The 20,254-nt window shown below is 42.9% G+C and overlaps 1 long non-coding RNA gene across 1 annotated transcript in view; it reads left to right on the plus strand.

Annotated features, from left to right (window-relative positions):
• The first annotated feature begins 6,632 nt into the window (after positions 1–6,632).
• The window catches only part of LOC143773876 (uncharacterized), a 71,691-nt gene continuing 58,069 nt past the window's right edge, over positions 6,633–20,254 (plus strand). The window contains exon 1 of the long non-coding RNA XR_013215420.1: positions 6,633–6,676. This is a non-coding gene — a long non-coding RNA (uncharacterized LOC143773876). The remainder of the gene's footprint in view (positions 6,677–20,254) is intronic.

The raw sequence follows: 20,254 nt of genomic DNA on the forward strand, positions 1-20,254 counted from the left end.
TGGTATCCACACGACCCGCAATATTTATACCCTTAATATCCGAGGAGGACCTTATACGTGTTGCCAGAGCCTCTATAGCAAGGGCAAAGAGAACCGGGTTCCTCTGTGTAAGGCAAAAGGTTCAGAGATGGAATTATTCACAATTATACGCACCCTGGGATTCATATAGAGTATACCTATCCCTCTCAAAAATTTATCCCCAAAACTGTATTTCTGCAGACAGGCAGAAAGGAAGGGCCATTCAAGAGAATCAAATGCCTTGGCCGTATCTAGTGATGCCAATGCCCAATTATTATCTGATTCTAAAGAACTATATTGAATCACTGATTGAACCCGCCTAATATTAATGGAGGTACTCTTCCCAGGCATAAAACCAGTTTGGTCTGGGTGTATAAGATCTAGTATGATGGTGTTCAGTCTAGTAGCCAGAATTTTGGTGAAAATTTTATAGTCTACGTTTACCAGTGATATAGGGCGATACGATCCACATTCCAAGGGGTCCTTCCCTTCCTTCTTAAGCACAATAATATTTGCATCATAAAATGTTTCAGGCATGGATCCTCCCTCCCATATTCCCTGGAGCACCTTCAATAAGAGTGGTGCCAATTTGTCCCGGTATTTCTCATAAAACTCAATGGGAAACCCGTCAGGCCCAGGGGCTTTTCCAGTTGCCATACCCATCATAGCCTGCTCAACTTCCTCCCAACGTGAACTCAGCATCCATAAAAACTTGCTGGGTTGGATTTAGTGAGGGGAATGCCACATCCGATAAATAATCTAAACATTCCGAAACATTCAGGCCACTCCCAGACCTATATAATAATTTATAATAATCATGGAAACACCAAAGTATTTCATCAGTAAAAGATACTAATGAACCATCAGGTGCTCAAATCTGTAGTATTGTATTGGAAGTGTTGTGTTGGCGCACTAAAAAAGCTAGGAATGTACTGGCCTGCTTCCCCAATTCAAAGTAGGATTGACGGGTAAAGAATAGTTTGCGTTTCGATTTAGTATCTATGTGCTGAGTGTACAGCCTCTGGGAAGCAAGCCATTCAACCCTGTTACCATTGGTTTGATTAGTTACATAAGCGGCCTCCGAGTCCTTCAACCGCCGCTCTATCTCATCATCCTCCCTCGCCGTTTTCCTTTTAATATAAGAAATTGTGGAAGACAAACATCCCCTTAAGTATGCTTTTAAAGTATCCCAAAACAAACTAAGATTTGAAGGTTCCGGGTGAGTTAAGATAAAACAGTTCAGCTGATCAACCGTTCTATCACTAGAGTCTATTAGTTTCAACCAGAAGGGATTCAGTTTCCAAGGCATATTATTGTTGGATTGACCGTATTTAAGTTTAAGAATAACTGGGCTATGGTCCGATATCCGACTATTACCATGCTCAACACTATCTATCCACAATGCCAGCCCACTGGATCCAAAAATATAATCTATATGACATAGAGATCGCCTGGTAGACGAGTGACAGGTATACCCCCTGGTCTCAGGATGACGTATTCTCCATAGGTCCAGCCACCCGCTACCACCCACAAACAATGCCAATTGGGAGGGGGACTGAGGAGGGGATCCTCCAGATATCTCGTCATCCAGTCTCAATCTATCCATGGAGTTATCCATGACCAGATTACAATCTCCCATACAAACAACGCTAGCATCAGGATAATTTAAGGAAAAAGCCAGTGCCATGCGGAGGACCGATGTATTAGCCGGGGGGGGGGGGGGGGGGGGGGGATTATAGACACATAATATCACGTATTCACGTGAATTAATGAAGGCATGCACAAAGACAAAACGACCCTCAGGATCCCGCCGTGCTTCTCTAGCTTCCCATCTAACATCTCTGTGAACCAGAAGAGAGACCCCTGAGTAGCTGGTTTGGAATGCGTGGAGAGACAACTGTACCCACGGCTTTTGTGTACATCTAACTGTATCCCTTGTCAGATGTGTCTCCACCAGGGCAACAACATGAGGATGATAACGTTTGATCTGCGAAAGTACCTTAATTTTCTTACGGGGAGCCTTAATACCCCGTATATTCCAGGTCATACATACAATCTCAGACCCCATATCCACACGCAATAGAAAGAATATCGTAGATCAGCACTTGAGCAGGAATCAGGCACATCACACAGAGCACAAAAATATTAATGGCAGCGACCATATACATCAAACAGTCAAAACTAGCATAAAAAACAAAACAAAACTTGAACAGTGGAGGAGTATGATCCTATACTCCTACAGTCAAATGGAAAAGGGGATACCCTCACTGAATCCAGCGTCCGGTATTATAATAAACTTAGCACCCATATGGAGAGCTCCGTTTGTACTGCAACGATCTAGGAGTCTGCCACATTAGACACCTTATAGGACCGTAGCCATTCGGCTACCTCCGCCGGATCTGTAAAAAATAAGGAGGAGCCCTCATGGACAATGCGGAGTCGGGCTGGATAAAGCATGGAATAGATAATGTTTTTATCACTAAGCTGCTTCTTAATTTCCATAAACCGCGCCCGTTGTTTTTGGAGCTCCATGGAGAAGTCCGGGAAAATTGATATATTAGCGTTGTTGAACTTGATAGGGCCCTTCTGCCGTGCCAAACGAAGAACAGCATGCCTGTCCCTACAGTTGAGGAGACGCGCCAGGAAAGGCCGGGGCAGAGTTCCAGGAGGGAGAAGTCTCGTTGGGACCCTATGGGCCCTTTCCACCGAGAATGTTGAGGAGAATCCATCCCCCAGGGAGGCTTTAAGCCAGTCCTCTAGAAACTGCTCAGGTCGCTGTCCCTCCGAACGTTCTGGCAGGCCGATAATTCGAATATTGTTACGGCGCATTCTGTTCTCCAGGTCGTCTGCCTTTTGTTTCCAGGCATTTACAGAGCCAGCGGCTTTTGTCAGTTTAGCCTCCATAGGGGTAATGGTATCCTCTATATGGGACACTCTCGTTTCAACCTCCGAAATACGCCCTCTCATAGCTTGCGTGTCATGTCGCAGACGGCCCACTTCAGTATGTACATCCTCTATCTTTTCCGTAAGAGAAGATCTAGTGAGGGATATAGCCTGCATTAATTGCTCAGATGCTTGTTTAAGAGTCAGTTTATCTTGCTCTCCCTCCTTATTACTGTCAGAGAGGCGATTTTTGCGTTGAACCTGCGATGGATTATTCCGAAGTGTGCACACATTATCAGAGGCGTCTTCCCTGGCATACTTCTTTAGTTTATCGGCAGCTCCTGTTCCTTTGGAGTGATGCATCTCGGACAGCAAAAGGACCTCCCAAGATGACTATACTTATAGTTATGACTCGTCCACTCTCCAGTAACGGACACGGCAGGGTTAAATGCAGGGGTATATGTCAGGGGGATCACCAGGTCAGCAGGAAGAGAGAGCAGGGTTATAAAAGCAACAGAGTAATGTTCACTCAGGCACTGTGGCCCAAAGCAGCCTCACAGCCCCCACAGGTGGAACAGCAGGGTTAATCCCTCCAGGGTTATGGCGCCGGCAGGAGAAATGTCTGTCTGATAAGGGGGAGCAGGGCCCAATCGTCCAGGGCACACACCGCACCACCCCTTTATTTTTTCAGGCTGATCGCTTACCTCCTGTGCAGCAACGCGGATGTGGTATAAAGCGCCGCTCCCTTTACTGTTGGGGTGCGCGCTACTATAATGGCCACTGTCCCCCGCAGTCACCGCCGACCGCTCCAATCCCCAGCACCTGTGCTCCGGTGTTCCACAGCGCCCCCGGTTACAATTTGAGGACCCACCGCGTCCTGAAGCAGAAAGCCCGACACTGATAGGGCTGGCGCTGCGCTCCGTCTGCCTGAGCGTGCACTCCAAAGATGGCTGCCGCTGCACGTGGACTCCACTGCCCGTCCAGACCGCTCCTGTTCCCGACGTCCCGGGCCTCCACAGCTGCCGTCCGAGGAAGATCACAGGGCTCCCAGGGTCCCAGGGCTTCAGCCCCAGCAGGTATAGTCCCTTTAATAACAATTAGTAAGCAGGATGAGGTCAGGATGGCCGGAGCTCTCACAAGGTGCGTCCTCTCTCCTGCACTACATAGCCATGCCCCCCCAGGTTTTTTTTTTTATTTGGTATCATTTGGGGGTACATAACATTATTCGATCACTTCCAGAATGAGGCTGGAATCACATTTTTGTGTTCCGTGCAAAACCAACAAAAATGTGATTTAGATGAAACCCTGAGGGAGCCACCCACCATGAGGCAGATGGAGACACTTCGTACTTGGCATCTGCTCCGGCGGTCTCTATCTTTTTAGGCGTGAATAGATCTGTATACAAACAAGAGAAAAAAGTGATCAGCACTCACCATTCCCGATGCAATAGGTGATCGCATGGGACAGCAGTGCGAGTATATCATCTTTTGCTTGGACTGTGAATAGATCTGTGGTCGCCCACACTTGTGCACTAAAAAGATGCCTAAAATGATGGGACACCGCTGGAGCACAGACCAGTCCAAAGTCACTACATCTGCCTTATCAGTGAGTGGATCCGTCTGGGTTTTGTATGAATCGCAGTTTTGGCGAGTTTACCCAGAAACACTGACGTACGCACTCAGCCGATAGCGCAGGATAAATGTGAGCTGAGACTTATTCCGATTTTTTGGAGGTAGAATGAACAAATAGACAGCAGTTCAATAATAGTTCTTATTTTTATTTTTGCGCTACTCACAGTGCGGTATAAGTGATAAGCCGAATTTACTCTTCCAGTAGGTGCGATTACAGTGATACCAGATTAATTTTTTTTTTTTTTTAGGTTTTCCTGCTATCACACAATAAAAATGCTATTTGATAAAAATGGCGTTTTTTTGTCGCCATATTCTGAGAGCTGTAATTTATTATTTTTTGGCAAACAGAGCTATATGAGGGCTTATTTTTGTGGGACGAGTTGCAAATTTTTTTTGGTACCAGTTTAGGGTACATAATATTTTTTGATCGCTTTTGATTCGCTATTTTTTGATCGATTTTGCGCCGTTAACTGTGCGCTAAAAGTGATATGACCGATTTGTTCATTGGGTCGATACAATTGAAACGATACCTGATTTATTTTTTGTTTTTAATGATTTACTATTTTTACACACTAAGGGTAAGTTCACACAGGACTTTTTTGCTGCGTATTTTTGCTGCGTATTTTTATGCTTATTTAGGTGCGTTTTTTTGGTGGGTATTTGGTGTGTTTTTTGGGTAAGTTCACACGACTTTTTTGCTGCGTATTTTTGCTGCGTTTTTTATGTCAATTTTCAGCTGCTTATAATAGATGCGTTTTTTGTGACAGGAAACCTCACAATGGCTCTTCACACCTCACAATGACTCACAATGGCTCTTCATACCTCACTACCAGGAACTCCCTCACAATAGATCACAATCAAGACACCTCACAATGGCTCTTCACACCTCACAATGGCTCTTCACACCTCAGTACCAGGAACTCCCTCACAATAGATCACAATCAGGACACCTCACAATGGCTCTTCACACCTCACAATGACTCACAATGGCTCTTCACACCTCACTAACCACACCCCTAAGCTCTTGGCTGTGAGATCACTTCCTGCTGGCCATGATTTTTCTGCACAAAAAACGCAGCAAATAATGCTACATGCGTTTTTGCAGCGTTTTTTCCATCACCCATTCAAGTCAATGGGTGAAAAAACGCTGCAAAAACGCAGCAAAAACGCTGAAAGAAGTGACATGCCCTATGTCCAAAAAACGCAGCAAAGCAGAAAATACTGATCAAACAAAAACCCGATGTGTGTGCATGAGATTTATGAAATCTCATAGGCTTTGCTGGTACTGTAAAAAGCAGCTGAAAATTAGCATAAAAAAACGCAGCAAAAATACGCAGCAAAAAAGTCCTGTGTGAACGTACCCTTAAACAGTATTTTAGCAAAATGGATTTGTTTTTGCATTGTCCTTTTCTAAGAGCTGTAACTTTTAAATTTTTTTGCCGAGCGAGCTATATTGGTGCTTGTTTTTTGCGGGACGGTTTGGCGTTTCCCAGTGCATGTGTGAGGGACGTTTTGCAGCCCTTGCTGATGGTAAAAAAATGGACATGTCAGCATGTTTTGCCCACGGACACACGGTGACATGTGGGCAAAACTTACATGTGCACAGACCCTTTCACTCAATGGGTCTACCTGTGTCAGTGTCTCAGGTGTGGTGACAGTTTTCACAGGTACCAATCAGTGACAGGGACATATGAAAGAGCCCTTAAAGAGATCTAACCTTAACTCAGATACCTTTTAGATGAAATAAAGATTGCAAGCCAGGTCCTGAACTGAAAAAATGCTCTTCTGGAAGATTGGACAAAAATTTGCACAGAAATATCCACAAATTTTCTAGAAACCGTTCAAAAACAGTGGAAGCTTTATTAGCTGCAAAGGGAGATCAACTCTATATTAATGATGGTGGATTTAAAAAGGAATGTCTTAAAAGCTCCTCCGGGAGTAATGTGTATGTGTCCCAATAGTATTGTCCGTATGGTGTGTAATAGGTTCTGATCCTCCCATTGTGAGAGGTGGAGACTGCTCTGATGATGTATAAATCTGGTATGTGAATGAAAATCATAATCTTTTTTGGTTTATATTTTAGGAGAGGAACTAAACGAGAAAAGCATTTCTCACCAAGAGGAGGAGGAAGATGTTGTACCTCGGTAAGCACTAAATATTGCTATTATTCAGATATCATTAGATTGTCCAAGTGAATCATTCATTGCGTGTCAGTGCACATCTTTCTAAGCTTATGAAATTATGATGATGTAGCAGATGGATGTGACATGACATACAATGCTTCCAATGCCAGCAGTAGCACTAAAAATCCTAGCATGCAGATGGACGGAGGGTTTCAGAAACTGCTCAGCACATCATTCGTTCCTGGATTAGACACGTGCAGAGCGGTATCAACGTTTTAAATTTAGCCATGTGGCTGTGCTTGGTCCTCCTGCCGAGTTCGACCTATGGCAACGATCACAGTGAGTGGGACCACTGCTGCGTCACTGGGGGTCTTCATAGTGATTGATGCTGACAACAACAATCATCACTGTTCACCAATGTTAGAACTTTTTTTGTTGTGTAAAATACTTAACTGCGGCCATTGTTCACATTTGATTGGCCAATTGCAGCTATTGCGGTTTGGAGGGATTTAAGTCACAACCTGCCTGGGCATTGAGGCAAGTGTTTGGTGGATCAATATAACAGAAAATACCCCAAAGTGACACGATTCTAAAAACTGCACCTCTCATGGTGCACAAAACCACATTCAAAAATGTTATTAACCCTTCAGGTGCTTCACGAGAACTAACGCAATGTGGAGGAAGAAAAAAATGAACACTTCACTTTTTTCATAAAATATTTATTTTGGAACCAATTTTTCTTTATCTTTTCACAAGGGTATCAGGAGAAAATGGACCACAAAATTTGTTGTACAATTTCTCCTGAGTACGCCGATAACCCGTATGTGGGGGAAAGTCACTGGGCGCATGGAAAGGCTCAGAAAGGAGGGAACACCGCTTGACTTTTTGAACGCAAAATTGGCTGGAATCAATGGTGGCTCCATGTCGCGTTTGAAGACCCTCTGATGAACCTAAACAGTGGAATCCCCCAATTCTAACTCCAACACACCCCTAACCATGATCCTAACCACAGCCCTAATTCCAACACACCCCTAATCCCAACCCTAACCACAAACCTAACCCTAACACACCCCTAATCCCAACCCTAAATGTAATCCCAACCATAACTACAACCCTAGCCCAACCCTAATTTTAGGCCAACTCTATCTTTAACCCAACCCTAACTTTAGCCCATCTCTAACTTTAGCCCAACTCTAACCCTAACCCAACCCTAACTTTAGCCCAACTCTAACTTTAGCCCAACTCTAACCCTAATGGAAAAATGGAAATAAATACATTTTTTATTTAATTTTTTACCTAACTAAGGGAGTGATAAAGCGGGGTTTGATTTACTATTTTTTTTACTTCGTCGATGTAAATACCACAGTTTTGAGTTAGAGAGTCTGACCCTGACACAATTGGGCGGCCTTTTAATGGCTCCAGACCAGGGTGGATTTGATTTAAATCTAACTGATTTAAATCACGATTTAAATCACGATTTAAATCACTAGTCAGTAAGGCTTGATTTAAATCAGTGATTTAAATCAAAGTTTCTACCTAAACTAGTTCTTGCTACTTTAACATGCAAGTAGATGAAGATTTTTAGAATCACTTTTTATATTACTTTTTTCTCCCCAGTTTAATGGGTTAATCACTCATATTTGGGCACCACTGTTCTGTTGTACTTAGGAAGGAGAAAAATAATCCTGACCTTAATAACAATTTAAATAGATTTATTCAACTGAAACAATAACAACATTACAGCATAAGTTATTTGCTTAAACAAAAATCCATGTTTGTTAACTAATTTGGCTAAACAAAATATATATATATTTTAAGAAACTTAGACTGTCAGCCCAGCCGACACATGAAAAACTTAAATACTACTGTCCCTGCTGTCCTCTGTAGCTCACTTGTCGTCATCTTCACCATCATCTTCTTCTTTGTTCCTATTCATAATCTGGAAAAGAAAAACAAGCTTTCCTGCTTTATTGGGTCCCAACCGATTTCTCAATTTAGAATGAATGAGTCCAAAGGAAGAGAATATTCTTTCAACGCCTGCAGAAAAAGCTAATGCTGTTAAAAGTGAAATCATTACTTGAACAGTCTCTAAATCCAAGCGCTTAAGTGACTTCCACCACTTTACTGGTGTGACCTTCCTTAAAATATCTTCAGCAAACATATATTTCTTGAATGGTTCCCCCTTAGCTCTGAAGTTTATTATAGTTGGCATTAAAGATGGATGATTGCTGGATACCCATGTCATAGCTAACTCCTCTTCCTCAGCACTTAGGTTTTGACCCTGATATTGGATATTGACAATATTTGCCAAAAAATGAGCTGGAGTCAGTGCTTGTCCCATTCGTTTGTTTACTGCTTGTAATTTAATTCTGTCCATGTGTAGTTCTGTTTTTAAGTGTTCACTCAGTTCCTTCCAAATTTCAACAGCATTCACAATAAAACAGCTATTTTTCTGTATTTTGTTTAAAGCTTGAGAGATGGGTTTCAGGAAGCTCAGCATATGTTCAACATTTCTCTTAAGCCCAATGTTGAGGATTTTGGCCGTGACAGTGCCATCTATTTTATCTCGATTTTCTTCACAAAGTGTCATCAGAATAGGCCAGTTTTTGATATACTGCTCAAAACAGTCCACCACATAGTCCCATCTAACATCTTGTGGGAGCGTTAGCTTGGTTCCACCCATCCTTTTCAGAGCTGCTGCAGCAAAATGATTATTACGGAAGTATTTAGCAATTTCAACAACATTAGCCTTTATTTCTGGAACACTTAAGTCTTTGGCTAAGAGGTGCAGCAAATGAGCAACCATATGTTATTAGCAGCTTTGTATTCCCTCCCTGCTCTTCTAAATCTCTTCTCATCTTGGATACGTTTGCAGCATTGTCAGTGACCAAACTGCGTACTAGACATTTGAATTTTTGTTCACATGTCGTTATAGCTTTTACTGCCACTTCTTGTAAGTATTCTGCTGTGTGTGCATTTCCTGACGTATCAGTTGTTTGTGCAAGGAAGACTTTACCTTCTTCTGTTGTTATACAAGCACATACAATAGGATCATTGTGGACATTACTCCACCCATCAATACTTAGGTTAACAATTTTACCCTCCAGAGCTGTTGCACATTGCTCCATTTCTCTGTCATACACTTGATCCAGCAGTTTCCCTGCAACATCAGCTCTGCTGGGTGGACTGTATCCTGGTCTCAGTGACTGAACCATATTAATGAAATGTGGGTTCTCAGTCAGACGGAAAGAAGAGTTCGTTGCATAAATAAACTGGGCAATTTTTTCATCAATCAACTCTTTTTCTAATCTGCTAGTTCTTATCACAAACCTTTCTATGGTGGTTCCAGGAGGTAAAGGTTTTTTCTTCCTTTTGGGTGATGGTGATATGTGGCTGTGGGTGTCTGATGATGATGCTGCTGCTAATGAAGCACTATCCTGGATGGATAACTCTGAAACTGTAGAACAGGATGATGGTGATCTTGGAGGTGGATAGTTTCCAGAATCCATGAATTCCCCTAAACAAAAAAAGTCAATGCTGTTATTTTATTGTTTATACAATTTCTGCTTATTGTACACAACACATCACTGCCCCTGCCCCAAAAGGAATATTTGTTTTTCTTCATAACTGTACCAAATGACAGTAACATGCAGTAATAATAAGAAATATAATTTTTCTCACACATGACAGTTCAGTCTTTAGAAATAGGATTCAATAAAAATGTTTACCAACCTGAAGATCCTGCCTGTTCAGAAGTGTTTCTTTGGTCATCTTCATCACCGCACTTCTCATGATGTTGCCTCATTCGCGCCACCAGGCCTTGCATCTCTTTGTTGCATCGTTTGCATTTTGCATGCATGCCTGCCTTACCGATAGGCGAAGGAGCTTCATTAAAATATTCCCAAACTGGGTCTCTTTTACGGCCTGCTGCCATTATAAGGAAAGAATGTAATAAACCTCAGATCGTACACACAAACAGACCCAGACTTGTCTGTCTGTGGCTATGCTGCAGTATTGTGCTCAAAGTTTCACTTTCATTTTCTTGTCTGCTTGCCCTTACTCCTCCTCACACTTAGATTCACATTCTTCTTGTGTTGTGCAGATCTATTCCACTCCAAACAATCAGAAACATATTGTCTAACTTCTTGGACTTGGCACTGAAGGGGTTGATTCTGTATTCATAGGTTTGTAGAACAATAGGATTAAGGTCTTTTTCTCAACTCTGTTCATGTTGTAACATTTTTGCCGTGAAGAAGAGGCTGGGACCTCTGCGAAGTCAAATTCAGTTTTGAGAACTGCGTAAGTAAAGCGAGCGTCTGTGATAATATAGGAGAGAAACTGCCCACTAATCCTACAGAAACCTCTGGAAGAGCATGGCATTGTGAATGTTACACATATACAGCCTTTATTCTACGGAGTTAAACAACTCAGCTTTATCTCATGATGGAAGAACCTTTGGATGGTAAAATATTTTCCTCAAAAAGCAGTTTATTGAAAAAAATCCGATTTAAATAAAAAAAAATCCGATTTAAATCAAAAAAATCCGTTTTTTTTAATTTAAAAAAAATAAAAAAACATTGATTTTTATCCACCCTGCTCCAGACCCTTATGCACCTTAGGAGTAGTATAAAACGTAGCTACAAGGGGGTAAGCAGGCAAGAGAAATTCATATTCATTTTTAGATATCAACTCATTTGTACTAGCTGTTTCCAGTAAAATAGTCTCGCAAAATAGCCTAACACATTTTCAAATAATTGGCTTCAGTCATAATAACCAAATTGCCCCCCTTATAAGAGGGCTCTTGTCACCAGAGTTATTGGCACGTTTGATTGCCAAAATGAAAGAGTCATCAAGGTTTTATCGAAATATTGGGACATTCTTGCAACTGACCCTGATTTAAGTAACTGTATCGGTCCCAGCCCCCTTATAACATACAGAAAAGGGCGGTCTTTGAAAGATAATCTGGTGCATAGTCATTTTAAGAGACGCACTTCAGCAGGAACGTGGCTTGATCGCAAAACATGCGGGTTTTTCAGATGTGGAGGCTGTGTAAATTGTAGATTTATGAGACCAGAAAAATACATTACTAGCTCCGCTACTGGCAAAAAGTTCTATCTCCGCAATTTTGCCATCTGCAAAACTAGTGGATTGATTTATATTGCTACATGCAGTTGTCCTAAAGATTACGTTGGCAAGACCAAAAGAGAGTTTAGGAGACGCGTGGGTGAGCACGTTGGTGACATAAAGCACAAACGTGACACCCCGATAGCCAGACACATAAATGAGCTACATGGGGGTAGAACTGATGAGATTTATTTCTGTATCACTGAGGTGTATACACCAAACCCGAGAAGGGGGAATTTTGACAGATTTTTGCTACAGAAAGAATGTGCGTGGATTCATCGCATAAATTGCATTGCCCCAATGGGCCTAAATGAAAATGTTTCTTACGATTGTTTCTTGTAAATATGTATACTGTTATTATCTATTATTGTTTGGTATAGTTCTCTCTATAAAACAGGCTGTTTTGAATTGAGGGTACGGTCTTTAAAGGATAAAAGTGGCTAGCCATGCCTCATTCTGGTTCTCTGTATATTACAGGGATATGCAGTATTGACTGTAAACATTGTGATATCTTTATATATATATTTATGCATCCTAATGTTCTGGTATTGTATTTTCCATTATATACATATTATTATATATAACCTTTCGTAAGCTTGCTTTAATTATTTCATCAATCGAGGGAGCTATTCCACCATGATCCTAATCAAGCATAATATAATGTGATTAAATATCTGCCATCTATATTATTCATACAAATAGCTCTGTTTTTAACGATCGGTTGTTGTTGTTGCCAATTTTGCCATTAATGCAGAAAGATATGTGTATATCGATTGGCTGTTGTTGCCACAAAGATTTGAGTAAACTGAGCATGTAATCATCAGATAGAAAGTTTTTTACACGCATATCTATTTCTGCATTAAGGGAGCGGTAGCTTTTGGGGTGTTGGGCTGTTAATCCGTAGTTGGCCAAATCATGTGACACGGGGCATGAACGTTGTTTTTGTGGAGTTACTCCGGCCGGTGCTGCACTATGTCATGCGCAATGCTGAGCGTTGTGGCCGACATGCATGCCGCTGGTACGATCTGAGAGCAGGGGCATACTGACATGCGCAGTGACTTGCGGGGGGCGTGAACATCTTCATCGTGATGTCATGCCAGCCCGCCCTGCACTCGGTCATGCGCAGTGTAGGATCTGGCTTACATATACATCGCTGGAATTACTTGTGAGCGGTGTCATGCTGACATGCGCAATGACATGCTGTTCAGCTGACACGCACGCCGATAGCATTTCCTCGGTGGTGAAGCACATGAGGTAGGATATTCGCGCTTGTACACCTGTATGCCTGCCAAAGTGCGGTGCTTGAGTGAGGAGTGTCATGACAATTGGAGGCTTATATGTCTCTGTTCATGATCTATAGTGACTTTTTGGCTACGCATTTGAACTACAACTAAATGGCGGCTCTGGTTTTGCCTCTGAAGTTTACTTAAAGCACCGCCCTCATGGATATTGGTATATGTATATAAGTGGATGAATCTTAATTCCATGCAGCATCTACATATCATGGCCTCCTGATGATCCGCTGAGGTGAAACGCGTAGAGGCGTATTAATCAACATCATTTGATAAGTATCATGTTCCTTACTCTCTGCTGTCATGCCTTGCATATGCATACAATTTTTGCTTGTTGACCAGAACTGAATATTGCTGTTCTTCATATTGTCTTATATACCGGTAAGTATCTTGATATGGTCATTATCCATTTAATTTACTAAGTTGACATCTAAATATCAATAGGGTCAATTAGGGTCAGCCGCCGCTGAGTGGGGGCGCCATATCCGCTGACAAGTAGGGTGCCAACCCCCACAGTTAGGCAGATGAATATCAGCAAGGGATAGCGAGAGTTATGGTACATATAGTTTTTCACATGCACTTTTTTGTTTTGCACCATTGTTTTTGTCCGTGTACTGCACCCTGCTTAAACTAAGCCAATATCAAAGGTTTAAAGGGAACCTGTCACCCCCAAAATGGCTGGTGAGGTAAGCTTACCGGCATCAGGGGCTTATCTACAGCATTCTGTAATGCTGTAGATAAGCCCCCGATGTTACCTGAAAGAGGAGAAAAAGATGTTAGATTATACTCACCCAGGGGTGGTCTCGGTGCTGGTCCGGTTGGATGGGTGTCTCCGGTCCGCTCCGGCGCCTCCCATCTTCATTCCATGACGTCCTCTTCGGGTCTTCGCGCCGCGGCTCCGGCGCAGGCGTACTTTGTCTGCCCTATTGAGGGCAGAGCAAAGTACTGCAGTGCGCAGGCGCCGGAAAGGTCAGAGAGGCCCGGCGCCTGTGCACTGCAGCGCGAAGACCCGAAGAGGACGTCATGGAATGAAGATGGGAGGCGCTGTAGATAAGCTGTAGCTGTAGATAAGCCCCTGATGCCGGTGAGCTTACCTCACCAGCCATTTTGGGGGTGACAGGTTCCCTTTAACTCTATCTATATTTTCCTGTCATGTATAGATGCTGGCCTATATGAGACACTATAATTAGGGCTCATTCGAGGAGATATAGGGCCAGCCGACGGTGAGTGGGGGCGCCAGTCTCGTATTATTGTGTAGGGTGCCAACCTCCACTGATAGGTAGAAATTGATACAGGATTATCAGATGCAGGGGTTATCTAGAGTGCACGGTTGTGTGTTATTTTTGTGTATAATTGGTTGTGGTTGTCTCATGGTTTTTAGAGTAATATAAATAAATATAGTATTTTATCTTGGCTATCAAAAAACTTTAAAGGTTAGTTCTGGATTTCTCTACATCGGGGGCTTATCTACAGCATTGTAGAATGCTGTAGATAAGCCCCTGATGGCAGTGGGCTTAGCTTATAGGCCTAAAATGGGGTGACAGATTCCCTTTAAGTGTTCCATTTATTTTTTTGAGCAGTGTATATTGCGCTATGTGCTGTAATAGAATAAAGATGGCGGGAATACATGTAAAATACTGATGAGGTAATCAGTCACAACCTACCAATTCATGGAGGAGTGATTGCTTAGTATTAAAATTGCACACAATTAAGGCTTGTGTAGGGCGCTGGTCGCACATGTATTGCACAGTGTTGTTTACAGCTTATTAATGACTCCCATACTATTAGATTAGTCTTACTGTGTAAGTGCACCCTATGAGGACAGGCACCCTAGTTTACAAGAACAACATTAATGGGCCTGGCTGCACCTTGAAAAAAATATAATGTGCAAAAAAATACAGTATATATGAGGTATTGGTCAATATTATGGCCAAAATATGCAAGTACCGCAACCCACGTCAAGGATTCTCATAAATTGCGAGTTCCTACACAAAAATTACAAGCACAGCTACGGCAATTCCCCCATATTCTAAAGTGTAACACATGCGCATTTCATCCTCTAATTTTATTATCTCGAATCGACTCGATAATTTATTCAAAACTTATTCCACACTTTAGACTACTTTCCATTGATTTCTTAATATTTTCTAAAGTGCGAGTACTGAGATTATAGTTTCTATTGGCTGCTCATTCCCATGTCACTGATGATCCCTGCGATAATTGGATGGTGTGGATGGGTTACTTCCACAACATCTTCACCTCTTTTCTAACATTCCTCAGATGACACTTAAAACTGAGTTATTATAATCCTGATAGATAATGAGGACACCTTCATTTGCCTCTAAGTTCCCCTGATGAAGCTGGATCTGTTCCAGTGAAACATGGGGAGAGGCAAAGTTATTTTTTAATATCAGGCCTTGGAACCTTCATAAAAGTAAAAAAGCAGAACATCTGTAGTGCATGGCATAATAGCAAGCACTGGCACATCGAGTGTATAACTACTAACTTTGGTACAAGATCATACAGCATAAATTCCGAAACATGTCACTTAAAATTTAGGTCCCTACAGTATATCCAGTTTATTTTAACCACTTGGTTTCTTTAGACAAAAGTTTATCATTAGCTCACAAATAATAGTGTGTTAAATCGGTTCAAATTTTGGTTTACTGCAAAATTTAGGTAAGAAAAATGGTACCACTGAAAATGTGATGTCGTCCTGCAAAAAGACGAGTCCTTACACAGCTTTGTCAGTGGTAAAATTAAAAAGTTATACCTCTCAGAATATAGTGATACATAAACTGTGTTTTTCTAGAATATTTTGTTAGTGTACAAAACTTTAACTAAAAATTTAAATCTGTTATGGTTGAAATTGTACCGACCTGAAGAATTACCGTAAGTTGTCTCCCCTTTGCACTGTATGGTGAAAAGTATTAAAAAAAATAATTGTGAATTGCTATTTTTAGTTCTACTGTTAGCAGCACTTAGGGAGAGATTGTGCTGAAGGGATCATGTAGGACAAGATAGGGTGAATTGGATGTCATTTATGCTGAAGTTTGCCACTCATTCCAAAACCCCTTCTAATGGCTAATAATATTCTTTTTGCTCTTAATCCTGCAAATTGTTCTGAGCAGGGAATTATTATATACCATTTTTACTGCTACAGTTGTGCGTCAAAAACATACAGCAAGACTTGGTTGGATCTCAATGGCATTTCTTTGTTGATACTGCAGTCTCATACATCCATCTGAATTGGGCAAATTTTCTTGCTATTGTAATACTGCAAATTTTTGGAGCTGTGACATTTATACAGCATTTATCATGCTAGACATGGGCCTCAAAACACACAAAAGATTATTTGTTAAATAAATCGCATTGGTATATTGATACTGCAGTCTTATATGTCCATCTGAAGTCTGCACACTTTGTACTTTGTAAACATTGTAAGGCCATGTGCACACGTTGCGGTTTTTACCGCGGATCCGCAGCAGTTTTCCATGCGGTGTACAGTACCATGTAAACCTATGGAAAACCAAATCCGCTGTGCACATGCTGCGGATAAAAACGCGCGGAAACGCAGCATTGTTTTATCCGCAGCATGTCAATTCTTTGTGTGGATGTTAGGGGTCGAGTTCCCTCCCCTGTACAGGGGGAATCTCGGTCCATCTTCGCTGCGGTCTCCCATTCTTCTCCTGCCGCAGTGGAGTCTGCTCAGCGGAGACGTCGGTCCCTGCGTCTCGCTCAGTCTGACTCTGTGCTAAGAGTTACTGCTGCCTTTCCTGCTTCTGCCATTGAAGTCGGTGCTGGGCAGCGGCGAGCAGACGCTTCTGGGTCTAAGTTCTGCTTTGATCGTTCTGAGCATGCCCAGAGTAAGATCTCTCAGTGGAGTTCAAGGGTCACATGATCTGATACTGCAGCTAAGGTCATTGGCTCCTTCAGGAAGGTCCTGTAGGTGCTCACGCTCTGGTGTAGCTTCTCATTGGTCCTTCTAGGAAGGTCCTGTATGTGCTGCAGCTATTTAAGTTTCGCATGACCGCACGGCCATACGCTAGTATTGTTCTTTGTTAAGTGCTTTGCGCCAGTGTGGTCACGAGAATATGTGTTCAGGGACCCGGCTGAAATAAGCCCCTAGAATGCTGGCACCTCCGTCGAGGAGTTTGTGTTTGAATGTGTTCAGGGACCTGGCTGAAATAATGCGTGACCACTGACTGCTCTCTGTGTGGGCAGTTAGCCTGTGCCTCTGTGAAGCCTAACAGGGAACAGTGCTTTTCTTTCACGACTTCTCGGTGACGTAACTGAGTTAGTCCATACCGCCATATCGTGCCGCCTTTGCTAGCAGCAGGTACTCCTGCACTGTGGACCCCGGGCTGCGAACGCACCAATATCAATAAAAACATCTCTATTTATTCGGTGCGTTCCGCTAGCCGTAACAGCGGATCTGCAGCGTTTCTCCACCCATTGACTTGTATTGAGTCGGGCACTTCCGCAGCAAAACCGCAGATATAAAAAAGATCTGCGGTTTAGCCGTGGTGAAACGCTGTAGATCGGGAGGGGGGAAGAGTGTAGGTGGAGATTGCGTGTCTTTGTGTGCGGGTGAGGTCTGTGCGGGCCTCTCCGGGGTCTGTGCAGGCTGCCGGGGGTCTGTGCGGGCCTGCCGGAGGGCTGTGCGGGCCTGCCGGGGGTCTGTGCGGGCTGCCGGGGGTCTGTGCGGGCCTGCAGGGGGTCTGCGGGCTGCCGGGGGGGGTTCTGTGCGGGCCTGTCGGGGGTCTGTGCGGGCCTGCCTGGGGGTTGCCGGGGGGTCTGTGCGGGCCTGCCTGGGGGTTGCCGGAGGGTGTGTGCGGGCCTCTCGGGGGTCTGTGCGGGCTGCCGGGGGTCTTTGCGGGCTGCCGGGTGTCTGTGCGGGCCTGCCGGGGGTCTATGCGGGCTGCCGGGGGTCTGTGCGGGCTGCCGGGGGGTCTGTGAGGGCCTGTCCGGGGTCTGTGCGGGTCTCGGAGGTCTATGCGGGCCTCTCGGCGGTCTGTTCGGGCCTCTTGGGGGTCTTAGTGTGTGTGATCAGTCATCGTCCGATGGGACTACAGGTCTCATCGGGCTATGCCCTGCTACAATGACAGTGATGGACACATTAGCCAATGATGGGACAGTAGTAGTCACATCATCCGGCTAATGTGTTGAATGTAAAAAAAACCCCACAAACATACATACTACATACATACAACATACATACAACATACTACACACATACATCCAACATACATACTACATACATACATACATACTAACAACATACATACCTCATACATACAACATACTACATACATAGAACATACATACATACAGTACAGACCAAAAGTTTGGACACACCTCATTTAAAGATTTTTCTGTATTTTCATGACTATGAAAATTGTACATTCACACTGAAGGCATCAAAACTATGAATTAACACATGTGGAATTATATACTTATAAAAAAGTGTGAAACAACTGAAAATATGTCTTATATTCTAGGTTCTTCAAAGTAGCGACCTTTTGCTTTGATGACTGCTTTGCACACTCTTGGCATTCTCTTGATGAGTTGCAAGAGGTAGTCATCGGGAATGGTTTTCACTTCACAGGTGTGCCCTGTCAGGTTTAATAAGTGGGATTTCTTGCCTTATAAATGGGTTTGGGACCATCAGTTGTGTTGTGCAGAAGTCTGGTGGATACACAGCTGATAGTCCTACTGAATAAACTGTTAGCTGCGCAAGAAAAAAGCAGCTAAGAATAATGAGTGGCCATCATTACTTTAAGAAATGAAGGTCAGTCAGTCCAAAAAATTGGGCAAACTTTGAAAGTGTCCCCAAGTGCAGTGGCAAAAACCATCAAGCGCTGCAAAGAAACTGTCTCACATGAGGACCGCCCCAGGAAAGGAAGACCAAGAGTCACCTCTACTTCTGAGGATAAGTTTATCTGAGTCACCAGCCTCAGAAATCGCAGGTTAAAAGCAGCTCAGATTAGTGACCGGGTCAATGCGACACAGAGTTCTAGCAAAAGATACATCTCTATAACAACTGTTAAGAGGAGACTTTGTGCAGCAGGCCTTCATGGTAAAATAGCTACTAGGAAACCACTGCTAGGGACAGGCAACAAGCAGAAGAGACTTGTTTGGGCTAAAGAACACAAGGAATGGGCATTAGACCAGTGGAAATCTGTGCTTTGGTCTGATGAGTACAAATTTGAGATCTTTGGTTCCAACCACCGTGTCTTTGTGTGACACAGAAAAGGTGAACGGATGGACTCTACATGCCTGGTTCCCACCGTGAAGCATGAAGGAGGAGGTGTGATGGTGTGGGGGTGCTTTGCTGGTGACACTGTTGGGGATTTATTCAAAATTGAAGGCATACTGAACCAGCATGGCTACCACAGCATCTTGCAGCGGCATGCTATTCCATCTGGTTTGTGTTTATTTGGACCATCATTTATTTTTCAACAGGACAATGACCCCAAACACACCTCCAGGCTGTGTAAGGGCTATTTGACCAAGAAGGAGAGTGATGGGTTGCTACGCCAGATGACCTGGCCTCCACAGTCACCAGACCTGAACCCATTCGAGATGATTTGGGGTGAGCTGGACCGCAGAGTGAAGGCAAAAGGGCCAACAAGTGCTAAGCATTTCTGGGAACTCCTTCAAGATTGTTGGAAGACCATTCCCGGTGACTACCTCTTGAAGCTCATCAAGAGAATGCCAAGAGTGTGCAAAGCAGTCATCAAGCAAAATGTGCCTGCTTTGAAGAACGTAAAATATAAGACATATTTTCAGTTGTTTCACACTTTTTTGTTAAGTATATAACTCCACATGTGTTAATTCATAGTTTTGATGCCTTCAGTGTGAATGTACAATTTTCATAGTCATGAAAATACAGAAAAATCTTTAAATGAGAAGGTGTGTCCAAACTTTTGGTCTGTACTGTACAACATGCTACATACATACTACATACATACAACCTACATACAACATGCATACATACATACATACAACATACTACATACATATAACAAACATACTACATACATACACACACACATACTGCATACAATACATTCATACATTACATACATATAACATACAGTACATATAACAGATTACATACTCACCATCATTTGTCACTTTGTTCCCCGAAGCCAGTGTCACCTGTAAATAATATTAAAAT

The sequence above is a fragment of the Ranitomeya variabilis genome, chromosome 5 (genome assembly GCF_051348905.1).
Source record: "Ranitomeya variabilis isolate aRanVar5 chromosome 5, aRanVar5.hap1, whole genome shotgun sequence".
Taxonomy (NCBI): domain Eukaryota; kingdom Metazoa; phylum Chordata; class Amphibia; order Anura; family Dendrobatidae; genus Ranitomeya; species Ranitomeya variabilis.